The sequence below is a fragment of the Balaenoptera ricei genome, chromosome 1, assembly GCF_028023285.1.
Source record: "Balaenoptera ricei isolate mBalRic1 chromosome 1, mBalRic1.hap2, whole genome shotgun sequence".
NCBI lineage: Eukaryota > Metazoa > Chordata > Mammalia > Artiodactyla > Balaenopteridae > Balaenoptera > Balaenoptera ricei.
Genome location: NC_082639.1, coordinates 158,342,744 through 158,361,483, shown reverse-complemented (window position 1 = coordinate 158,361,483; position 18,740 = coordinate 158,342,744). Strand labels below are relative to the sequence as shown.

General features: G+C 44.6%; 1 long non-coding RNA gene across 9 annotated transcripts in view; it reads right to left on the bottom strand.

Annotated features, from left to right (window-relative positions):
- LOC132374953 (uncharacterized) overlaps positions 1-18,740 on the bottom strand; it is a 93,087-nt gene that overhangs the window by 46,305 nt on the left and 28,042 nt on the right. For 3 of the 9 annotated variants that reach the window (XR_009505848.1, XR_009505841.1, XR_009505843.1), the window contains exons 4-5: positions 7,195-7,291; positions 6,559-6,727 (exon numbers count right to left, since the gene is read on the bottom strand). This is a non-coding gene — a long non-coding RNA (uncharacterized LOC132374953). Of the gene's footprint in view, positions 1-3,247; positions 3,364-6,558; positions 6,728-7,194; positions 7,292-7,575; positions 7,684-8,010; positions 8,044-18,740 lie in introns of all 9 variants that reach the window. The other 6 variants (XR_009505849.1, XR_009505846.1, XR_009505847.1 and 3 more) reach the window with 6 other exon arrangements.

The following is an 18,740-nucleotide window of genomic DNA, read 5'->3' as shown; positions in this document are numbered from 1 at the left end:
AACACCCCTGTGGTATTAGATTGGAATTGGAGGCATTGGTAAACACACATGTATATCCTAGCTCTGCCCCCTGAGAGGGCCTGGGAAGAGTAACACCCCAGGAGCAATGAGCATCCTTGGCACCCAGAGCTCAGCTTCTGAGTATCACTCCACACTGAAAGACACTAGGGCTCTGTGAAGATATGGTTGCTTTCAAGGCTGGGGCAGAGAACATGCAAAAGGAGCCTAGAACACCTTGTGCCAAAGGCAAGGAAGTGCTCAAAGTATGATGGGGATGTGGCAAAAGGACACAGAGGCCAGCTTGAAGGAGCTTGTACCAGTCAACTCAGAGAAAATTTCAACATCAAAATTCATGTTAGCAACAGAATGTAACCCATTGAGTAAAAGACAAGTCCATCAGTTAGCAGACGATGGCCTGTGGACCAAATCCAACCCTCTGTCTGTTTCTGTATGGCCCACAGGCTCAGAATGATTTTTGCAGAGGAACATTTGCAATCAATTTGATAGTGGGGAACACTGACCTTGAACCCCAGTTAAGTCTAATCTTCCCCCCACCCCCAAAAGAATTCTATTCTCATTAGGAGATCTGCACTACAAAAAAAATTGTACTCAATAATTATATTTTTAATTTCATCAGTGAAAATGTTCTGGAAAAATTTTTTTCCTCTCATTATGAAAGTACCTACATAATATCCTCAACTTGGCTTCCTGGCCTGCAAATCTGAAAATATTTACTAGATAGTAATATCTCTGGCCCTTTACACAAAGAGTTTGTTGACTCCTGGTCTAAATTAATTAAATGTTTGATGAAGAATGGGATATCTAAGTAGTTTCAAAGCACTGCCTATAAAATACTTTTTAGTTACAAAGGAAAAAAGAAAAATGTCATAGTGGAGAAGCCCAGCAGACACCAACGTAAGTAATGAAAGCCTCTTCAGTAACGGGATAAACTGATATCAAGCCTCACCTATTAGGGTGCAATGAAAAAAACACAGGTCACTCCTGTGATATTCCTGCTAAAGATGCATAACCTGAAAATAATCAGGAGGAAGCAATGAGGGACATCTACAAAATAATTAGCCTGTAATCTTCGAAAGAGTCAAAGTCATGAAAGTCAGGGAAAAACTGAGGAATTGGTTCAGATGGAAGAGACTAAAGAGAAGCAGCAACTAAATGCAACATGTGATTCCAAAAGGGATACTTTTGGTATAAAGGCGATTCTTGGGACAAATAGCAAAACATTAACGATATCTAGGGATTAAAAGGTGGTACTACACCAATGTCAATTTTCTGATTTCCATGGTTGTGTTGTAGTTATACAATATGTAGGAGAATATCCCTTTTTGTAGGAAACACACATTAAATTTTTCAGGGGTGCTGAGGCATCAGTTGGCAACTTACTCTCAGCAGTTCAGGGAAAAGAGGTTTTTATACCATACTTGCAACTTTTCTCTAAATTTGAGATTATTTTAAGAAAAAAAAAAAGTAAAGGCTTTGACAAAGTTAGAGAGTTCTATATTATTCTCACTACCCCAGACTCCCTCAGAGCTAGGGATGCACAGTTCTAGCCAATGAGACATAAGCAGAAGAGTATAGGGAATTCATGGAGAAGCTTGTGTTTCCTCCCCACAGACTCAACCCCTCCCTCCTTCCTCCTGCCTGGAACATGGATGTGGTGCCCCAGTGGAGAGCATCCTCAGTTTTATAGCACTGTGGTGACAAGTGTGAAGAAGAAAGCTGATACCTTAAAGATGCCACAAAAGAGTACTCAAAAGATGCTGGGCTGCCCCAAAGCAGGACAAATGTCAATTACATTTGTCATGAGCGATGGGGAGTCATTTCAGGAGCCTCTGAGGGTGCCTGCAGAGTAGCTCCGAAGGACAGGAGGAAGGTGACCCATCATCCCCTTGCATTGTGTGGCCTCTTCCAGTTGCTATCATTCCTGCACCCACCCCTCTTGCAGGCTATGATAGAAACAAATCATAAAACTAAACATAAATTTAAAAAACAGAGGAAGAGATGAAAATTAAAATAAAAAATTTAAAGCCAGGAACAGAAGTTGGAAAAGGATAAAACAGAAAAAATAAATAAATAAATAAACCAAACCTTAAGAATTATTATTTTTAAAATTAGGTATTTAAGAATGTTTTAAATAAAAATTAAATATTTTACAAGGAAACAAAGTAAAATGATGTACAAAAAGTAAACATATGTATGAAAAGTAAAGGCAAATAAAAGCTAAGACCTTCAAAGGAACAAAAACACAACAGGGAAAAGATAATAAAAGGATAAATGTCCGTAGTAAACCATCAAGAACAAAAAAGCTAGATATAGACAGGCAGGGAAAATACTTTCCCATCAAGAAGAAGACTAGAAAAGACAAAAACTGCTAAAGACCATTGAGTAGAGTCAGGGGTTAATGCCACCAAAGAGAGGAGGAAAAAGAAGAAAATATAAAAAGTAGAAAAGGGTCTGAGGAACAAGCAGCATCTTTCTGGCCTGCAAGGAGAAACTAACGCTTGTCCCAAGAAAGAACTTAGTATCTACTCTAACTCAGGAAATGAAATGCATTTTAGGAAAGCCTTCTGGGAGGACAGCCTGGGGGAAGACATGTTCCTCTTGTTTCACCATCCTCCAGAAGGTTCCTGCCCCTGCCCTTGAGTGTCACTTGGAGATAGTGGTTTCCTATCAAGTAATCAGGAAATACTAGGCAAAGAGGTTCCAACCAGCCTGTTGGAGCCCTGAAAAGTTGCTGCGTTGTTGTTGGTTTCAGGTTTTAGCTCCTGTGTTTGATGCCTCCCTGGTTGTCCCCTGGCCTGGCTTTGGAGGGCAGGACTGAATGAGATGAAATCAGGGGTTGCTGGGGGAGCAGTCCTACAGAGAAGTATTTGATGAGAAGCAAATCTAGTTTTGGAAAGTTCCCTGGATGGGCTTTTGAAGGCAAGGAAAAGAGGCCCATTCAAGTTGCCTCAAGAAATGTATGCAGGAACCCAGGAAGAGATTAATGGCCAGATCTCAGGAGAAACAGAAATTGGAGGGTGTTCATGTCCCTTTGCTATGGTGGTCCACCATGAAAATGGCTGCTACAGACTGAATGTTTGTATCCCCACAAATGCATATGTTGAAATCCTGACTCTCAATGCAATGGTGTTAGGAGGTGGGGCCTGAGATAAGAAGGTCATGAGACTGGAACCCTCATGAACGAGATTAGTGTCTTTTTAAAAGAGACCCCAGAGAACTCCCTTACCTCTTCTGCCTTGTGAAGACACAGTGAGAAGGTTGTTATCTCTGAACCAGGAAGTGGGCTCTCACTATACACCGAATCTGCCAGCACCCTGATCTCCGACTTCCCAGCCTCCACAACTGAGAAATAAAATCTGTTGTTACAAGCCACCCCAGGCTGCAGTGTTCTGTTGTTATAGCAGCCCGAGCAGACAAAGTCAGAGACTTTACAGTTACTCTCACTACTCAGTTTGTGTTGTCTTTTCTTTCTCAACCGGCGAGCTTTATATAATGCGACATCATGTGGATTTAGTTACAGACAGATATGGATATTGTGTAACGAGATGCTAAAATACAATTCTTTCCCCCTCTGTCTTGACTGAGAGCCCAAAGGCTTTGCACAAAGCCATGGGTGCAAAGTGACTCCACATGCCAGAGTGAGGTGCTAAACCATCTATACAGGATTTGCAAGGAGATATCTTAAAACCCATTTTGCAATTCTAAGCACATCAACAACCTTAAGGGTATTAAAGGGTTGTGATTGAAGTTGAAGGGGAGGTGATTTGATTTTTTTGGAGAAAGTTATAGAAGTGTTTTGGAGGTGGGGAGGAGAAGCTTGCCCTTCACATCAAACAAGGTGATTAGGTCTTAAGGGATCACTTGAAGAATATAATAGACATAATAGACTGGTGCTGGGCCCGTGCCTGTAAAGGTAATAAAGAGATTGTGACTGGCTAGTGCCTTGGCATAGTGGAGTAGAGAAGGCTGTGTTGGGAAGCAGCTGTGCTCTCATGATAGTAGGACCAAAATGCTGATAGGAGCCTGGAATAAGGATGGTGATCTGTGACTTTATATAGAGACCCTGCCCATGATGACTTCCCAGAAGAACTTTGGAGCCCCAACAAGAGTATGTGTGGTGTAGACCAAAAGATACCCATGAGCTAAGGGAGGAATGGTAAATGGGCAGCCAGAGGAAAGGCATGGTTTGTATCAAGGAAGCTGCCATCAAAGGACCACAACAGGGGCATCACCAAGAAACATATGTTAGACCCAAGTGAAGAAAGTCAGCTTTAAACATCCACTAAGGCCAGAAGATATCAGCACTATACTAAACAGTACCAGTCAAGTAAGAATTGCCTGCTCCTTGCATCTCCTCTCTCTCCTTGAGCAACGGCCTTGGAGAACGAGGCAGCCTAGTGAGGGAGGGGAAAATGAGGAGATGCACAAGGTGGGGACATAGAATACAAGCTGATCACCATCCCTTCTGCCCTCTGCAGCTTCTGGCCTGAAGCAGAGGAAGAAGAAGTACTGAGAGAAAGAGAGAGAGAGTTTTATAAGAAATTTAGAGTTTTGATCAAGTAGAGAGGAAATAATTGATGTTTCAGGAGAGAGAGGGGAGTACTGCAGGACAAAGGTCTTTAGTAGACAGGGGGAGATGGGATCAGCCCAACGTTTGGAGAGGGACCTGCCTCAATAGGAGCAGGGGCTATACATCCACTGCAGTCGGGAATTGGGGAGTGAATTTACTAGGGAAGTATAGCTGGATCTCCAGGCAGTACTGAACCTCATTAAAGCATGTTGGAGAAAGACAAAGACATACACAAGGGGTGATTACACTGAAGGACCATAGAATCCCCCCTGGGTTAGGAGGGACATGAAGACAGGAGGGGAATGAGGGTCATTAAATTTCAGGGCCAATGTAGCTAAGAAGCTGATGAGTGTGAAGAATTGTGAGACTGACTGTGCCGGCAGGCGGCCACCAGAGACAACCCTAAAATGGAAGACCCAAACCTATTACCATTGTTCACTCCCACCTCTCCACACTTTAAACACTTCTGAGGCAGCTGTCTGCTGTCTGACCTTCTGCCCCTGGCACATTTTGTACATCCTTCAGCAAAAAATCTACCTCAGTTCTTGGCCCTATAACCCTACTAATAAGATTATTTTCCTCAAGTTTCAATCCTTATACTCTTTTTTCCTTATACTGCCACTTCTGGACCTGAGTACTTTGGATAAAGCTCAGCAATTTTTCAGAAGATCAGAGGCTGGGGCAGATGTGTAGCCTCCCTTGACCCCAGCTGAGTAAAATGTTGTCTCTCTTATGCATGAAGTTTTCCCACAAGAGAGTTTTGGGAGACAAGTAGCATCCCAACTCCTATAGGTGGGGTCCAGGAAGTAACAAGGAAAAGCACATAGCCACAGACACCTCCAGGATCCTCCAGCTAAAATGGCAAAGGTCTGAGACCCAGATAATGCTGGGGAACTCCAGCCAGAGAGCTATCCTTAGAGCACATGGATCTTAAGGGAATAAAACTAGAAGTTATCAAGCTATCTCAACTACGTAAGTGGAAGCACATACAATTAGGAGCTACCTGGGTAAGGTGGAACCCCCTGACCCATGTGTCAAACACTCATAGTAGGTAGAACAACAACAAAAAACCCACATGGTGTTTTTCAACCTCTGTTCTCTCCCAAGCAGTTGTCTGTTCTGTCTTCTGAAGACCGAACTTCCTTAAGGAAATGGAACCCACTCTAAACCTCTCCCCCGGTGATGTGGCCTTTGCTTCTAGTGGGAGTGGTTTTAACACCAATGCATTTATTCCCTGACTCTAAGTAACAGAGTGATCCCAGCGGTGGTGCCCTAAAGGCAGCCCACACTGGCCTGCAAGAACTAACTGTTCAATTTTCCAGAACTTTGTGAGCAGGTTGTTAAAGGTATTCTACATCATTTGAAATTAAATTATAAAAACTGACAATTACATCATATTAAAAACAAAGGTGGGAATTCCCTGGCGGTCCAGTGGTTAGGACTTGGCTTTTTCATTGCCAGGGCCCAAGTTCGATCTCTGGTCAGGGAACTTAGATTCCCCAAGCTGTGTGGCTCGGCCAAAAAAAACCAAGAAACCAAAAAACGAAAACAAAAGAAAACAAAAACAAAGGTAATAAATACTCAACACTCATCACTCACTAATTATCTTACTGCGTTTTATAATTACTTACGTTCTGGAGGTTACGTACATCTATTGTATCAGATGGTAGAAATATTACGAAATGGAGTGCCAGTGCACATCTCTTCCCAACTCCATGTTCAGGGACTTCACTTTTGGTAGTTCCAAATAGGCCATGGAAATCAGCAGGCACTACGAATCAGCCCCCCGCCCCGCCCCAAGAATTGGTTGTTAAACATTTACCAGCACACCACTGGACTCCACGGACCTGAGGCAAGTCAGTATAGAACAACCCCAGCATCAGCCCACCTCTGGAACCCAACGTTTTCTCTGCCTTTTTCGTACACTCTCCTCTGCTCAGGGAGAGGGCAAAACTGTATTTACTTACTTGAAGGGCATCTGGGTCAGATGGTCTCCCTCAGACAGCAGTGCTGAGGAGCTGGCTGAAGAAATATTTTCCCAATTCTGCCTGGTTTCCATTTGAACAGGAAAAAAACTGGTTCTAAGGAATGCAGCCGGTAGGTAAGTAAATAGGGCAGCTGTGATGTGAGTTCCAGCTGAAATAAAGAAAACTTATGAGTCTGGTTTATATAAAAAGAAAGCTTATAGATTCAGATTTTCCTCCCTTCCTGCCTCCGGTCTCTCTCCTACAACAGGGCACAGTCTGTGCTTGCATTGCCCTTCCCTTCCCCCAGGGATGTAATTGGCACCTGGTTGCTCCTTGGCTCTAGTACAGGATAAACTTGCTGTTTTCTGGACACTTGTTTTCAGTGGTGGAGTTATTCATTTCTCTTTTCATAGTGGACATTACTTAGACTCCATTGGACTCTCTCAAGGGCCCATGTTCAAGGATCCACTATTCTGAGTTGGAATAATCCTCCAGCCCCAGTTCCGTTCAAAACTCAGTCATTTCCCTTGAGAGCCAAGGACAGAAGGAGGAGATGGGGAACCCAGCAGGTTTAGGAATTCAGCTAGATTTCTGATCCTCCCTGAAAAGATGCAATTCTCTTTCCTATCCCCAAACCTGGTAGTGAATTAGCCACACCAAAGATGCATGTGTATATGCACTCCGTGTCAGTACAGGCAGACCTTGGAGATAGTGCAGGCTGGGTTCCAGACCACTGCAATAAAATGAATATCACAATAAAGTAAGTCACACAAATTTTTTGGTTTCCCAGTGCATATAAAAGTTATGCTTACACTATACTGTAGTCTATTAAGTGTGCAGTAGCATTAGGTCTAAAAAAGTACATACCTCAATTAAAAATTACTTTATTGCTAAAAAAATGCTAAGCGTCATCTGAGGCTTTAGCGAGTAGTAGCAGTCACATCAAAGACCACTGATCACACATCATCATAACAAATATAGTAATAATGAAAAAGTTTGAAATATTGAGAGAATTACCAGAATGTGACACAGAGACATGGAGCAAATGCTGTTGGAAAAATGGTGCTGATAGACTTGCTCAGTGCAGGGTTGCCTCAAACCTTCAATTTGTGAAAAATGCAATATCTGCAAATGCAATGAAGTTAAGCACAATAAAATGAAGTGTGCTTGTATATGGCAACAACGCTGCAGAAATGGCTCTATTTACTAGTTTCTATTTGTTCATATGTATGTGTTAGGGTGTAGTGTAGCCATCTATTGTGAACCTGAATGTTTGCAGGTACATGTGTGTGTGTGTGTGTGTGGTGTGTGTGTAGACAGGCATGTGTGAGTGCCATTTTGTAGATACCTGTGTGTTTGAACGCGTATAAAATCACGTTTGTGTGTTCCTCTGTCTGTATTTTTGCATATGCAGATGTGATTCGTGTGAGCAGGAGTGAGACTTTCACAAACCTGGTTGAAATGCTTGGAGAACGTCATCATCTTCTAAAAGGAGAGGAATGAAACATTTTGAAGAAAGGATTAAAACACCCAAACATTTCTTTTTAAAGACTCCCTATGTTTCCTCTATGTGTAATGGAAAAATACCAGATATTTGCATTTTTCTGTCATGATAAGGATGGTTGATTTCATCCAGGGACAGGATTTCATCATTAAGTTTAAGCTAAAAATTCTTTAGAAGGACTGTTGTAAGAGGAAAGATGAGAGACCATGGCCCCTGAAGGGGCAAGTTTGGACATATCAAGCTTCCCTTCCCCTCTCTCCAGCTGCTGCCATCTGCCTCTAAAACATCGTGGCCCTCTTACCACTGTTCAAAGGGAAAGGGCTGGTCTCTAGCTGTGGATCCCTTTAGCACATGGACAAGGGGCCAGGGGCCATGCCCTTCTTCCTTCTGAGGACAAGGAGACTCAAAAAAGACATGAGATTGTGTTGTAGCAGAATGAGCAGGGGGAAATGTCTCTACTTCTTTATGGGCCGTGGGATATAATAAGGCCTTTCTGAAGTGTTTGTGAATTCTCTTCCAGGTGATTCTAAGAGGAGACGACTCATAGTTCTCTGAGGTGAATTAGAAGTAGGATCATGGAGGGGCATACAATCATCAGGATGACCTCTGGAAGTTTTAATAATACAATAACTTATGTTTATTGGGTATTGTTATGGTGCCATGAGGGCTTTGTGTGTGTCAACTCATTTAATCTCTGCCACAACCGTTTAAAGATAATTATTACCCTTACTTAACATATGAGGAAAAAGAGACACAAAGAGGTAAAGACACTTGGCTAAGGTCATATAGCTAGTAAATGATGGATTCAGGATTCACACCAGGTGGTCTGGCTCCAGAGTCCACCCAGTCAACCATTAGAGTGTCCTAGTCCTGCCAACTCTGCTCTAGGGCTCTGCGTCACTTCAGAGAAGTCAGTGCCTCTTCTTATTGCTGACACCTGGAGGGTTAGGGCTAAAACGGGTGTCCATCAAAGGCCCAACTACCAGGAATACTTTCAGATGCATGTGTTCATTCCATGAAAACCCAAAGCTGGAATAGAACCTCAGGAAGCCACCTGCCCTCACAAGTTTGGGGTTGGAAAGTTTCTGGCAGGAAGAAAACTCACATATTTAGCACTGTGTGTGTAACAGCTGCTGTGCTCCTTGCTTGTTATAATCACCATGTCCTGACACACTGGTGTAACAAAGCCTTTGCCTTGTTTCCCCTAGAGCTGTAAAGTGTTTCTTCAGTGAAAGCTTACCGTACCCACAGACTTCTTCTAAGGAAACCTGCCCTGCCCAATGCCCCTGTAACTTTGTGATTCTGTCTTCTTAGATACAGCTGACTGGGGCAAAGGTGACCCAGTGGCAGCCAATTCACAGACTAGCCGGCCCTGGCTAGAAGATTAACCAGGACCCTCAGATGGTTGCTTTCAGAAATCCAAGGTTGAAACTATTGGAAGGAGGAGGTAGTTAACAGTGGATGTTGAGGTGGAAAGATATAGAGAACGGAAAGGCCATGAAAGTTGTGTGCAAGATGAGGTTTTGAGGAAGCAAAACTGGGAGTGAACAGAGGCTATAAGGAAAAGAAGGCATATGCACAGGGAGAGAGAAGTGGCCGAGTCCCAACGGCCTTCTGGTTTCAAAGCAGCCACCAGCCTGCCTATGCCCTAAAGCAGCTTGAATGAGCTCCTCGTTATACAAAGACCTCTTAGAATACCAAAGTTTTCAAATTATTTACATTTTTTATATTGTGTTAGAATTAAAACAGAATCAAGGTTATCACATAATAAGTCTTTCGCTGATTTCTGTTCCAAAATGCCATTTTGGGTGGGGGGAAAAATTAGTAAAGGTAGGCAAATTTCACATAACACGAGATTTATCTTATCTGTGCTTGTAGTAACTACATCTCACATACATTAATAGTTGTAACAAATACAGACTATTGTAGTGCTTTACTTCCCTGCAAAATTGTTTTAGGTATTATAAACATCTGGTGTGTCATTCATGTGAATGTCACCCATTACAATTTGCAGTGTGTGGCAGTGGGAAATGGATGGGAACAACTGCGAGGTATTTTTACACATCTTTTCACAGAGAGTCAAATTGAGACTCAAAAGGTTAAGTTCCATGCAGCTAGCACATGTCAGAGACAGGATACAAATTTAAATCTTGACTTCATAATGCAGCAGTTTGATGGACTAAAAATTCTGAAGATTTCTGTTACAAAACAACTAGATCCTATACAAAATATAACAGTTATTTCAGTGCCAGACTTGTAATAAACAATTCTACAAGGACGAAAAAAGGCCTTATAAACCATGAACTAAAACCAGTACTGTGAATGATTAAGCATAAGTAAAAGGTGAGGGTTGCCCAGAGGATAAATGCTGATATCAGGGCTGCTTTTAGGAGACTAAGCCTTGGGCCATCAGCAACGTGGAGGAGCTGAACCCAAGACCCTGAAGTTTAGCCAAGGATCCACTAGGGTATAAAGCTTTCTGTGGTCCGTAGTGGTCCTAGCTTCCGTCAAAAGCAAACGCAAATTCTCACTGAGAAAAGAATCTTCATTTTAGTTCTCTAGGTTTTTCAGAAATAAAAATCAAATATGAGCTCGCCATCAAAGATCAGTAAACACACAAGAAATAAACCACCACAACAAATGTAGCCCCCTGCCTCCCAACAAGAGCTTCAGGTATTGAAATTATCAGATACAGAATATGAAGTCATGATATATGAAATGTTTAAAAAATTTTTGAAGTGGAATGACAGATATGAAATAGACATTACCAGAAATGACAGGCATACATATTTGAGGGAGTTCCAGGGCCTAAGCCCTTAGCAGCTCTCCTTCATGAAAGGCCCCGAAGAAGTGAAAGCATCACTGCTGTTCCCTAGTGGCAGCCTCCGGCTGAGAGGGAGCTGGAGCCGAGCAGAGTTGGAAGCAGTCATGGAACTCACCACTGCGAAGGCCCCTCAACCCCTTCTAGACCTTTCATGCTACCTCTGAAGCCACAGCTTGGTAAACACTATACATTTAAATACTATCTTACTGGAGTGAACATAACCTGCAGGCAGAGCAATAATCAACTCAGTGTTCTCTCTAGGCCTGGGGAGGGGGTGCTTAGGGGGAGCTGGATTTTGCCTTCCATTTTTCCAAGGTCAGAAATTACTTTGTAGTAGTTCACTTGGCTCAATTTCCCTTTGGATCAGCACTAAGACAGCTTTTAACTAAAAGTTTTCTCCCCACTGAAATGCACCAAAGTCAACTAAGACTCCTGGCCTTAGATCATAATTCCCTTCCTTTTCCTCCCCTGAGAAGCAGCCGTGAAGGGTGATTGATTTGCTTAACATTTGTTGGTGCAGATATGAAAGGCAGCTGCTTCTCCTCAGCTAACATTTGAATCAATGTATGCTGTTTCTTTCTAGGGCCTGGTATTTCTTGAAGGTCTTCTCTGGCCTTCCTCCACAAAGAGGCAAGATCCTCCTCTCAACAGGAAATGGGAGGAAACACAGGAGCAATACGGTGTCAAAATGTTGAAGTTGCAAAGAGGAAAAAGGAGATAGCTGGCCAGGGGACACAAGAAGTCAGTGGAACGACTGCTCGTCCCTCCCAGGATCTGCATCTCAGCTTCCCTGGCTTAGGGCTGGTCTATACCTCCGCTCTGCTCCACCTTAGCATCCCCGGGTCCTCTTCTTCTTCTCCTGGACCCCTGGACAAGAAAAGACTTTCCTTTTGTAACCTAGACCTTGCTGCACCATCCCTCCTTCACATTTAATCAAGATCTCTCAGGCTTGGGTCCCTGGAAGTCCTACCCTCACTCCTAAGTGCTATAACAAATAAACCCTTTGTTCAGATTGTCCGTATCCCATCCTGATTGCTAACAAGATGCAAACACATTCGAATCTCCTCCCCAGGTATGCTTCTCTAAGGTAACAAAGTACCCAGTTAATCCAGCCCTGAGGGTCAGGCGCAATAGAACAAGAATGCCCAGTCCCTAAATCCGAAAGAGGAAACAATCAGCCTCTGCAAAGTTCACAGTCCTTGGTGTTCATCAGAAACACCCAGAGAGATTGATAAAATTACAAATTCCTGGGCCCCAACACAGAACCACTGAATTAGAATCTCCTGAGATAGAGACCCCCATGACTGCACAAATAGCTCTTCAGGTAATCCAGATGCACACAAAAGTTTGGGGATTACTGGTTTAAGGGTATCAGTTCTACGGAATCTGGAATGAGAGATACTCCAAAGAGACCCTGAGATATCATAACTTAGAATCCTGTAACAATAGTAATAGAGGTGGGAGTAGTAATGATTGCTAGCACTTATAGCTACTCTCCATGTGGCAGGTACTATTTCTAAGTGCTTTACATGTTATTTCCTTCTCACAGTAACCCTCTGAAGTAGGCACTACTATTATCTCCATTTTATAGATTAGGAAACTGACACGTAGAGGGGGTTGTCCTAAGATCACATAGCTAGTAAGTAGGAAAACTTAAATTTGATCTCAGACAGTCTTACTCCAAAGTCTCTGCTCTGAGCCACTATACCATACAGTTGCCCTACCCTAACTGGCCCCCTCTCCTTGTTTAATAGATGGGGGGGTTGAAAGGGGAGAAGGAGTCTAGAGAAGAGCTGGGAGGAAGATGGAAAGACCATTGAGCTCCATCTTCCCCACCTGTCACTAATCCCTGCCACACTAATAAGAGGAGGACAAACAAAGGGGTCAGAGAGGGGGTGCTGAGAAAGAACGGCCTCCCCATTCAGTTTGACCACTCTGGTAATAACTTCCTGCTGGCCCATCCATGCGTCTGAGGAATGGTCAAGACTGCTCCCTTTGTCTGCCATGTCCTTTCTCTGCATCAACACCTGACAAGATCCTCCTGATCCTTCAAGGCTCTCTGGAAAAGAATTAGTAACTCTCCACCCTGACAGGGCTTATGATGACATCTTCTTTTGCAATGATATATGTTCATCTCTTTCTTCAGCCACGTGTTCCTTAAAAGCAGGGACTCCACAGTCCTGTTTATCAATGTAGTCCCTATGCTTGGCACTTAAGGACTCTCAATAAGCGTTGTTGAAAAAAAATGAATGAGGGACCTACTGTGTGCAGGCACCACTAGACCCTGTGGATCATTGAGGACCGTGCATTGTCCCTGATTGCATGGAATATATAACCCTGTTAAGAGGAGCAGATGTGTCCCCAAGCATCACTGGCCTGCTGTGTCACTGTGAGTCAGCCACTGCCCAGTAGAAATTCTTTCCTGGTAGAAAAAATTTATAAAACCTTTGGGGATATTTTCTACAATTCTGTTACCTCCTGTCTGTTTCCACATAGAGACATCTTTAAACAGAAAGACCTGTGTACTTGTGTGCTTGTGGTTTGGAGGGTGGGAGGGAGCCAGAGAAGGGGAGCTGAAAAGGCCACTTTCCGACTGTACTGGGGAAGGGTAGGTGGTGGCACAGTGAGGAGGAGAGGGAAACTGACAGAGGCCCCAGGTTGCTGGTGAAGAAATGAGGGAATTTTCAGGGAGCCAGCCTGGGCAGAGGCAATGCTCTTAGGGGTGATTTTTACGTCTGGGTGCCAGTCCAGGGCTGTTCTGCACAGTCTTGCTATGTTAGGTGGGATGTAAGGGGTTACCATCCTATTGCTCCCTCTCCTCAGCCAGCTCTACTCAGAGCCCAGAAACCCTGGGGCCAGATTGGCTCCTCCGCAGGCTGCCACACAACATTTGTTTGGGCCTTGCATACTAACTGGCTCCACACTGCGGTTCCAGGACTTAATTGTGAGCCCATCACGACCCCTTCTGTCCTCAGATAGGAATGTGCACGGACTCATAGCAGAAACCGGGGTTGTACAAGTACCGGAGGCTGGAGGGGGTGGGGGGTGGGAGATCTTGGGTGTTACACTTTGCCTGAATGGATGCACGGTCATCTTCTGAAGGATGAGAGGAAGCAACAAGGCCAGGAGGCCCAGCCAGGGCCACAGAGGTCAGGAAGGAGGCAGCGGCATCCCATGAATTTCCCCAGTGGAAAACCAGGTGCCAGAACACAGGGTGGAAAGTTAATGCATCTCCCAGATATGGGCTATTTTCTTTTTCTTCTGATCTCAGACGCTTCCAAATGACTTGTCCAGGCCTGGCCAGTCCCTCAGCAGAGCCTGGATGGATGAGGTTAGGGCCAAGAGGTCAGCACTGCCAACAGGACTCAGGAGCCCCAAATTTGTCTTCTTTCCAGAATGAGTCAGTCCAGGCTGCCGAAGCAGCCTACCTCGCCTGGTTCCCACTCCTTCAGAGGCCCCAACACAGTCTGGTGTTCCAGTCCTGGACCTGGGCAAGAGGGATTAAAGGAGCTGGAGCCCTGGATTTGTGCATCAAGCCCTTGCCTGTTCATCCACCTCTGACCTCAGGCCCCAGTTCTGACAACCAGCTTTCTTCCTCGCTCCTGAGGCCCAGTTCCTCACATCCTGAAGATCTCAGCCTCTCCACCAGAATTATAGTAAAGACTCAGCCTGGTAAACCCCTGCCTCTGGGGGCTGCCAGCTACCCAGCCCTCCTGCTCTTGCCCAGGGACAGCAGATCCTCACTAGGCACCCGTGGTAGCCACTGTTAATCAATCACATCACTCTTTCCTACTTTTTCTGCTGAGGTCAGACTTAAACCCCCACCCTTGACTCAGAGCTCCAGAGAGTCACTACCAATTCTTCAGACCTGGCATGGGAGTTCCCATTCCCTCCTAATCTCAGAGGGATATTGACATTATTCTATCTATTTTAGGAAGAGGAGAATTTGGTAGAGAAAGAAGATACAAGAATCTTATCTGGTTCTTAATCCAAAGTGGGAAATATCCTCTAATCAGGCTGAGCAAAGTCCCAGAATGTAACCAGGACCACTAGCTTTATTCAATGTCTCCTTCATTAAAAAAACAAAGTGCGTGATCTCCATTTACCCCAGGGGAAGTCCTAGCTTTCACTCAGCAATAAACTCTCATTTCACACCTCTTTCATGCTGCTTGCTGCCAAATACATATAGAGATGTCTATGTATATGATACTGTCCTTGCCCTAACTGTACTCAAAGTCCACTTCCTCAGTATCCCTTGAGTGTGTCTTTGGGAGTCCTAAGCCCTGACTTACAATGTAGCTCTAAGGCATTGATTTCCTAAACCTTGTGCTTCAGAATCACCTGCAAGTTTGTTAAAAATACAGATGCCTGGGCCCTACCTTATTCTCACTAAGAATCTCCTGGACTAGGGCCTGAGATTCTGGTCCTATAGCAGTATTCTTAAAGGGTAATCACAGACCAGTGGCATCATGAACACCTGAAAACTTCTGATAAATGCAAATTCTCCCTCTGTACCACAGACTCTGGAGATGGGGCCCAGCAATCTGTGTTTTAACAGCCCTTCAGGTGATTCTGGTGCACACAAAATTCTAAGAACCACTGCCCTAGGTGATTCTGAGATAGATTCAAGTTTGAGAGCCATTGATCCGAGGGGCCTTCTAGAATTCTGATTTCAGCCACTGTTCCTTTGGGCACATCCAGTGCAGCCCAAGAGGTAGGGAGAAAACACTGGAACATCTTTAGTCTTCTCTAGGGGACCGGCATATTCCAAGGGAGAGGCTGGAAGGGACAACTTCTCCAGGCTATTGCTATACCTGGCATTAGTTTCTGCTGGCTGCTAGACCACTAGCCAGCCAAAGGCCCTTCTGAAAGGTTCTATTCAAAGTTGTTAAATGAGCAAACACCATCATTTTTTCCTTTCCTCTGCACCTGGAGCTGTGACCAGAAGTGTTGGCAGCTGCATCTGTGGCCCCAGAAAATGGTCAGAGCAAAAGAAGATCAATCCTCACCTGCTAGGGAGCTGGATCCCTGGGAAGGAGCTGGCCAGTGGGTTAGAAAGAGAGAATGTCTGCCGGAAAATTGGGCCAATTCCTTGGAGTGGGAAAACCAACCCTTGTCTATATCCCTAGCACAGTGCTTACATTTGAAAGGTACCTGAACAGTGAGCTGCGCTGAATGCTTACCAGATGGTCTCTGGGGATCTCTCAGTCTGAGGGGGACACATGGACAGGCCAACCACCCACAGACAATCCAACAGCAACATTATAACCAAGATAGGAACCTATGCCATAGCCCAGTCAGGGGTCAGGGCACTTTGGGGTGGGAGCTGTGGACCTTTATAGTTGCAGACAGAGCAGAGACTTGAATCTGTCCTGTCCTCTACAGCCCACATCACATGACCAATGCAGGACTCTGTGCTGAGCTGGCCACTGAGCAGAGGGAATTACACAGCTGTGCGTCCTCTCTCAGGGGTCTACACTCATAATCATTTCCACAAGGCAGTGTAAGTCCTGGGTTCTGAGTTCAACTACAGTTTATTTTTTAACTTCCTATCCTTTGATTCACTTGGGGACCAGGAATAAACCCTCTGGTGTTTTATAAAATCACATGGCTTTGACTTGTTGAATTTGAGCACCAGAAGGGGTCACCACGCACTTCCTCCCCACTCATATCCCAGAAGATCCTTCTTACTAGCAGTGGGATCGGGTAACTTCCATGCCCTTTCCCAGCCTCAATCTTTTTATCTGCAAAATAAGGATGACATTGTCAACCTCACAATGCCCTTACACCATGTTACAGGCATTTAACAAATTCTAATTTCCTACTTATTTTCTCATTTAGGCTGAAGAAGCCAGTGCCCAAGTCCACAAAGTGGTAGAAGTGGGGCCTGAGTCCAGTTTCTCTATCTCTCCATCCAGAATTCCATTGCAATGGGTTGAATTGTGTCCCCCAAGAGGATATGTGGAAGTCCTAATCCCTGGTACCTGCGAATATGACCTTATTTGGAAATAGGGTCTTTGCAGATGTAGTCAAGTTAAGATGAAGTCATATTGGACTAGAGTTGGCCCTAAATCCAATGGGCCAACTTGATAAGAGAAAGGAGACTGAGATTTGGATACAGAGACACACAAAGAAAAAGATGGTGTAAAGATGAAGGCAGAGATGGGAGTGACGCAGCTGCGAGCCAAAGAAATCCAAGATCTACGGGGAGCCAGGAGAAGGTAGGATGAGGCAAGGAAAGGCTCTTCCTTGGAGCCTTCAAAGGGAGTGTGGCCCTGCCAATACCTTGATTTCACACTTCTAGGCTCTAGAACTGTGGAAGAATAAATTTCTGTTGTTTTAAGCCACCCAGATTGTGGTAATTTGTTCTGGCAGCCTTAGGAAACTAATACCTCCATCCTCCCCGCAAACCCGAAGCATGGCTGCTGACCTTTCCTTGGCTGGCCCAGTTCCCATCAGCAGCCTCTGCTCTCCTGCCGATCTCCACCCTTATCTGACTCTCCATAAAATAAAATAATATTTTAAGTGTGAATCACGCTTTATAGTTTACTGGGTATCAACAATACACAAGTTTTTCACTCAACCCTCACAGCCACCCTGAGAGCTTTAAGGTTTGTTGACCCCATTTTATAGATGTGGAAACTGAGGACCAGAGAGATTAAGTTGACTATACTATGATTTCATGACAAATAAGTGGAAGAGCCGAGGATGAACCCAGATATTCTGACTCGTAAGCCAGGATTGTTCTTCTTTAAGCTTTTTTGTTGTGAAATATAACAATACACATACATAAAGATGCACAAAACAGGGGACTTCCCTGGTGTTCCAGTGGTTAAAAATCTGCCTTCCAATGCAACGGACGTGGGTTCTATCCCACATGCCGTGGGGCAACCAAGCCTGCGTGCTCTAAATCCCGCACGCCACAACTAGAGAGCCCACACGCTGCAACTAGTGAGCCCGTGAGCTCTAGAGCCCTCATTCCACAACTGGAGAGAAGCCTGAGTGCCGCAACGAAAGATCCCGCATGCCGCAACTAAGACCTGACTCAGCCAAAAAAATAAATAAATTTTTTTTTTTAAAGATGCACAAAACACAAATGTATAGCTCAAGGTCAGCAACACCCACATAACCACTCACTAGGTCAAGGAATAGAACGTTGCCAGCTCCCAGGCACCCTCTGCCAATCACTCCTCCTTCCTTCCGCCCAAGGTAGTCACTGCCAGGCCATTCCTCTCTGTTCCATTCTGACCTTTGCATCATTAAGAATCAGGGCTTCCCTGGTGGCGCAGTGGTTGAGAATCTGCCTGCCAATGCCGGGGACATGGGTTCGAGCCCTGGTCTGGGAAGATCCCACATGCCGCGGAGCGACTAGGCCCGTGAGCCACAACTACTGAGCCTGCGCGTCTGGAGCCTGTTCTCCCCAACAACAGAGGCCGCGATAGTGAGAGGCCCGCGCACCGCGATGAAGAGTGGCCCCCGCTCACCAGAACTGGAGAAAGCCCTCACACAGAAACGAAGACCCAACACAGCCAAAAATAAATAAATAAATAAATTAAAAAAAAAAAAAAAAAAAAAAAAAGAATCAGCAGAGTAAGATGTGACAAAGTGAGAGAGTGGCATGGACATATATACACTACCAAACGTAAAATAGATAGCTAGTGGGAAGCAACCGCATAGCACAGGGACATCAGCTCGGGGCTTCGTGACCACTTAGAGGGGTGGGATAGGGAGGGTGGGAGGGAGGGAGATGCAGGAGGGAAGAGATATGGGAACATATGTATATGTATAAATGATTCACTTTGTTATAAAGCAGAAACTAACAAACACACCATTGTAAAGCAATTATACTCCAAT